The sequence below is a fragment of the Vombatus ursinus genome, unplaced genomic scaffold (genome assembly GCF_900497805.2).
Source record: "Vombatus ursinus unplaced genomic scaffold, bare-nosed wombat genome assembly UNPS02014785.1, whole genome shotgun sequence".
NCBI classification, from domain to species: Eukaryota; Metazoa; Chordata; class Mammalia; order Diprotodontia; family Vombatidae; genus Vombatus; species Vombatus ursinus.
Genome location: NW_020954563.1, coordinates 9,463,642 through 9,469,641, shown reverse-complemented (window position 1 = coordinate 9,469,641; position 6,000 = coordinate 9,463,642).

Genomic DNA, 6,000 nt, shown 5'->3' with positions numbered 1-6,000 from the left:
AGAACAGCAACCCTCTGGGTGACCAGGTTCCCCGGAGTCTAAGCAGAGAGGTCCAAGACCTCCAAGGGAACTGAAGTCTTCGGAGGGGAAGCCCTATGAGCCCGCCTAGACTCTTTGAGTCGGAAAAGTGGCCATCTGAGGAGGATGGGGAAATTGGGTGGAGACAAGGAAAAGTTACCAGATGTGCCAGCTGATAGTCCCTTGGGATCTAGACTTAGTAATTGGGATGAACTTCCAAAGTATAGGGAACAGATTGAGTAATTGAGTGCATTAGCAAAACATAAAAGGACAAGAAACTATAAATAGGATTTGTTTTGTGACTTTGTTTCTATCTGTCGTGTGTGTGTGTGTGTGTGTGTGTGTGTGTGTGTGTGTGTGAGCAAGTGCGTGTCTGTGTCATCTGAAACCCTGTAAGGTGTAAAAATGCAGCCAGCAAGGGTAGCTCCTAAGAGCTGCAGCTGGATTTATTGCTTGGGAAAGTGTTTTCTTTCTTTCTCTCCCCCTCTCCCTCCCTGATTACAGCAGCCTCAGAGGAGTGGGTGGATGGGAGAGAGAAAGAGGGACAAATACTTGATTATTTAGGATGATTGATAAAAGGCAAGTCAAGAAGGATCCTCAAAGCATCAGATCAGACTTAGAAAGAAATAAGATATGTGCAGTTTTAAAGGGACTTTAATCAAAGTGCATCAGAAGGAAAGGCAAGAAAGTTTAAGCATGTAGGAATGAGAGAAGTATGGGTAGAAAGAAAAGTATAAGGTATTTGCACAAACAGTGTGAACAGAGGGTTTGAGAGTAAAAGAGTTGGAAACTTTTGAAGAATTGTTGGGAAAAAAAATTCTCTCTCCACATTCAAACTCTAGCCAAGTTTTGAATGTGGAGGGAAAGACAAGAAAGAAAAGGGAAACCTTTTCCCCTCAGGTCAAAAAGAGAGGTAGCACTTAATCTTTCCTGCATATCACATAAGAGACAAAAGTTTTTATGTACCGGAACACAACTAAAAGGTAATTTAATTCATTCTGGTAATATTTTAAATGAAATGTGATGTTCTTAATTTAATGCTTAAGTCAGAATTGAATTTATTATACTGTTTGTCACTAAAGTCTAAATTTGTATGTAAATGATAAGAGAGAGGTCTCTCAAGAAGAAAAATGTTATGATGGTTGCTAGAGACCTGACAGCAGCAGGTATATTCTTAAGTCAAGTAAAACCTCAGAACCCATTCAAAGGGGACCATGGGGCAAAATGAGTTTCTTTTGACTGGTCAAGGTTAGAATTAAGAGTTGTGCACACATTGTCTGTCTGTCTGTCTGTCTGTTGATGTGTTGTGTCTACCAGAAAAATTTTTGGGTAATTTTTTTGAGATTCAAATAGTAACAGTGGGAAAGAGCTTCCGTCTCAGGCTTTCTGGGGGAGATTGAGATTAGAATGAAAAAGGCAGAGAGAATCTCTCAGAAGTTAGTGGAAGGCGCAACAAGCAGCCTTTACTTTGTTGAAGGTGCTAATAGTAATAAGAGCAATGATTTCTATATATGATAATGTGGAAGTGCAATTGATGTTCAATTGAAATTGGGAAAATGAATGGATCTGAAATTTGTTAACTAGGTGACATTAAGCAAGTTATCTCAGTTTATCTCACATGATTGGAAGGTGCCTAGCACAATGCCTGGCAGAGGGCAGACACTATAAATGTTAAAAGAGGAATAGCTTACGGCTTATTTTGTAAATGCCTTGAAAGAAGCATCTATTTTAATTAAGGATTATCTATTTGTAGGTGATTTGATATGTACTGGTTTCAAATTAACTATTGCGTATTGGAGTGTGTTATTAATTTCTTAGTGGAATCTCATCCTCCTGATGGGGAATATGAATAGGAATGAATAATGAACTAATGCAAGGTATGAATAAGGCTAGGTTCTAATTTTTCTAATTTGAGTTTTTTAAAATATGACAATTGGCCAAGGTTCCAATTTTGACCTTGTAATAGTGGAAACATGGGAGTTGAGTTAACTTTCATTATTTTCCCTGGTTATTGGCAAGATAACTTAAAATTGTGTTAAGATCAGTCTTGTAGGAGAGAGGACACAAGAAGAAGGATCTCTGCAGGAGGAGATTCTGCTGGACACTGAGCAGCACTTGGACCAGAGGACTTCACCAGATGATGTCCAGAATGTCACACAGCTGTATGAGAAGAGACTTCTGAAGCTTTAAATGGACAATTTATCATTACTTTCGGGTCTCTGTTTCTGTACTTAATAAGGGGACTGCCCCCTTTTTTAAATTTGTCAATGCGTCGTTCACTTTGTCCCATATTATTTTAAGTCCCCAAAATCCCCTGATGAAATGTTGCCCAGTAGCACAGCCCCAGATAGGACCATCACTAAGGCATTGCAAGGTTTAACTACTTTAGCTGAGGAATTGGCAGAGAACTCTGAGATAGATAATTAGTTAAAGGGATGGTTAGAATGTTAACTGCTGTAGGATGTTGTATAGTTCCATGCAATAAGGGACTAGTATAAGGATTGATAATCTCACTAAAGATTATCCCAATGGCCATGGGTCCCTGCTCCCCTGAAGCCAGAATGGCCCCTTAGCAATAAGTCAGTAGTTAATACTGGAACAGGATCCTGGAAAAATGGGAAGAACATTCATGGCCCCTTGCTGAGAAAAAGAAGGGGTTATACTGTCTGAATCAAATGGAGGGAAAGACCCCATTAGGAGAGAATAGTTGTGAATGAACCTTCATGGGGCTCCCAGGAATCAGATTATATAAGTGCACTGAGATTCAACGGCAGTGGAACAAAACAGGTACCCCGGGTGGAAGTGCAATTTTGGGGAACACCATACTGATCAAATTAAGGGAAGAAATGTTCCAATGTGGGGGAGTGGAGGGAACCATAAAAGTCCCCCTTTAATACTTCTTGGTGGTCTTGGTTTGGAAGAAGTTAGTGGAAACAAATTCTGTGGTTTGTGCTAATTGCTATTAATTGCATAATATTATTCCCTGTGTGCCTCCCCTGCATGATGCAGCTAATTACCGGAACTGTTCAAGATGCCCTGCCTAAGATGATCAGATTAGAAAGGAAGGCAGAGGGGTCCATGCGACTGATGATTTTAAAAGGTGTCAGTGTCGACCCTATAGATCAAAATGAGCCTGAGGCGGAGAAGACAATTTGATGGAAGAAGCATATCAAGAATGGTGTGAGGAGGCTTCAAAGAGTAAAAAAGATAAGAGGAGGGATTGTGAGAGATGATCTCTGAGGATTTCTCAGGAGTGAAGCCTCCTCAAAGAGTTAATGGTTTGACCTTGTAAAGAGACGTGCTTTTCAACACATCCTGTACTTTACCAGACCCTCCCCCTTCCCAAACTTGTTTTCAGGCATGTAGCAAGGAGGAATAACACCCCCTTCCAAAACTGCTTACTCACTCTTGCAAAAACTTCCCACCCTTTTTTTTCCCCTTGTCTCTAGGCAACAGTTTTTTGTTTGTTTGTTCTCTTTTGCTGGGGTAGACTTTCAGAGAATAGATTGTGCCCTCAAGGCTTGCACCAATGAGCTGAGAGAAAAGGGGTTAGGAAGGAGGAGTTGCAGTTAGGAATCTATATAATCTGTCTTTGTTGAGCACACCCTTGCACTCTTCCACCAGAGCCATCTTAGGCAGATGGAGGGTGCCCTTTCTCAAGAAAGTTAATAAAGAAAACTTTCTTTTTGCTAATATCTCTGAGTCTCTGATTTATTGGTAAGGGTCTCTGTACCCCACACACCATCAACTGGGGAATGGCTGAACAAAATTATGGCATATCAATGTAAGGTAACATGATTGCACCATAAAAGATGACCCAAGGGAGGGATTCAGAGAAATCAAGGAATAATGGCATGAAATTATGGGAGACTGGGGTGAGTAGAACCAAGAGAACAATTTCTACACTGACTACAATAACATTGTACAGGAAAACAACTCTGAAAGACTTAAGAACTCTGCTGATAACAGAATATGCTTCCCAACTGTTGACAGGGAGGCAGTGGACTACAGTTGCAGAATGAGGCATATATAATCAGAACAAGACATGATCAACATGGGAATTTGTTTTACTTGACTATATCTGCTTGTTAAAAGGGAGTGCATTTATTTGGGGAGGGAGGAGGATATGGTATGGAAGATAGGATAATGATTTTTAAAAAGAACATCCAGGTTTCGGGAGCCAAGATGGCGGAGTAAAAAGGTAGTCGCTCTCACCCTCCCCTATCAACCTCTGAAAACCCAGAGAATATCACCCCAGAAAAAACCCTGGAATATCTGAACCAGAAGAAAGATGAGGTGCACCAGTGCAGTAGCCCAGGTAGCTAGAGGGATTAACAGGAAAGGCCCCTCTTACCTTGGGGGAAGGGGAGCAGTATGGATCCAGGAGTCACCCAGCCAGCTAGTGGAAAGACCCACTTTAGCACACCAGGAGGAGATTCTGGTGCCTCGGCATTCTATAGCAAATGGGTCTCCCAGTGCCTCAGCAAAAATAAGGGAAGCAGCACTACAAAGGGCCCCAGGCAGATAAGCACCCCACAGCATTCGTCTGAAAGGAGCTAAAGAAAGCAACCTAGAGTTGCCCGAAAGTTCCAGCCTTGCTGATTCCAGTCCAACACCAGGTAAGCTGTCAGAACCCTACAGCCTCCAACTGCCAACCAGGAGGAGATCCTGAAGCCCAGGTAATCGAGCAGGCAAACACCAACAGCTAGACCTCCGAGTGCCTCAGTGAGGGCGGGGGAACTGATGGAAACTAGCTCAGAAAACCACCAGGTGCCTCAGCATTCTACAGCAAAGGAGTCTCCCAGTACCTCAACAGAACTAAGGGAGGCAGTACTGCAAGCGGCCCCAGGCAGATAAACACCTGGCAGCACCCATCTAAAAGGAGCTAAACAAAGCTAAAGGAAAGGAAAATCAGGCAACCTAGATTTGCCTGAAAGTCCCAGCCTTACTGATTCTAGCCCAACACCACGTAAGCTGCCAGAACCCTACAGCCTCCAATTGCCAGCATTAGAGGCCCCAGCACACAAAGCCAGTGACCAAGACCTAGGCTCCCAACACAAGAAGCTTGGATCAGTGCCCTCTGCTCCCCATCAGGAGAGCTTAATCTCTTTAAAGGCCAGGGAATAAAGAAACACCATGAGTAAAATGTACAATAGATTCATGTTGTGAGAAGAGTGAAGATCAAGACAGAAATTCTGAAGAGGACAACATTGTCATCAAACCCACATCTGCAACATCAAAAGGGAATATGAACTGGTCTGAAGTCCAAAAAGCCTTCTTAGAAGAGCTCAAGAAGGATTTTAAAAGTCAAATGAGAGAGGTAGAGGAGTCCTTAAAAAGTACAATTGGCCAATTGGAAAAAAAGTACACTGAAGAAAACAAGTCCCTAAAACAACTGACCTGGAAAATTGATCCAGGAGGCAAAATTTAAAAATCACAGGCCTACCCAAAAATCATGATGAAAAAAAAAGCCTGGACAATATCCTTCAGGAAATCATAAAGGAAAACTGCCCTGAAGTCCTAGAACCAGAAGGCAAAATAACTATAGAAAGAATCCACCGCTCCCCGACTGAAAGAGATCCCAAATTGAAAACACCAAGGAATATAATAGCTAAATTCCAAAATTACCAGATTAAAGAGAAATTACTGCAAGCAGCCAGAAAGAAACAATTTAAATATCATGGAACCACAGTCAGGATTACACAGGACCTTGCAGCCTCTACATTAAAAGACTGTAGAGTGTGGAACATGATATTCCATAAGGCAAAGGAGCTTGGAATGCAGCCAAGGATTAACTACCCAGCGAAAATGAGAGTGATTTTTCAGGGAAGGAGATGGATATTCAACAAAATAGGGGACTTCCAAACCTTCCTGATAAAAAAGACCAGAGCTCAACAAAAAATTTGCTCTTTAAGTACAAGATTCAATACAGACATAAAAAGGTAAATGGAACAGAAAGATACAATATGTTGTTAATAAGTG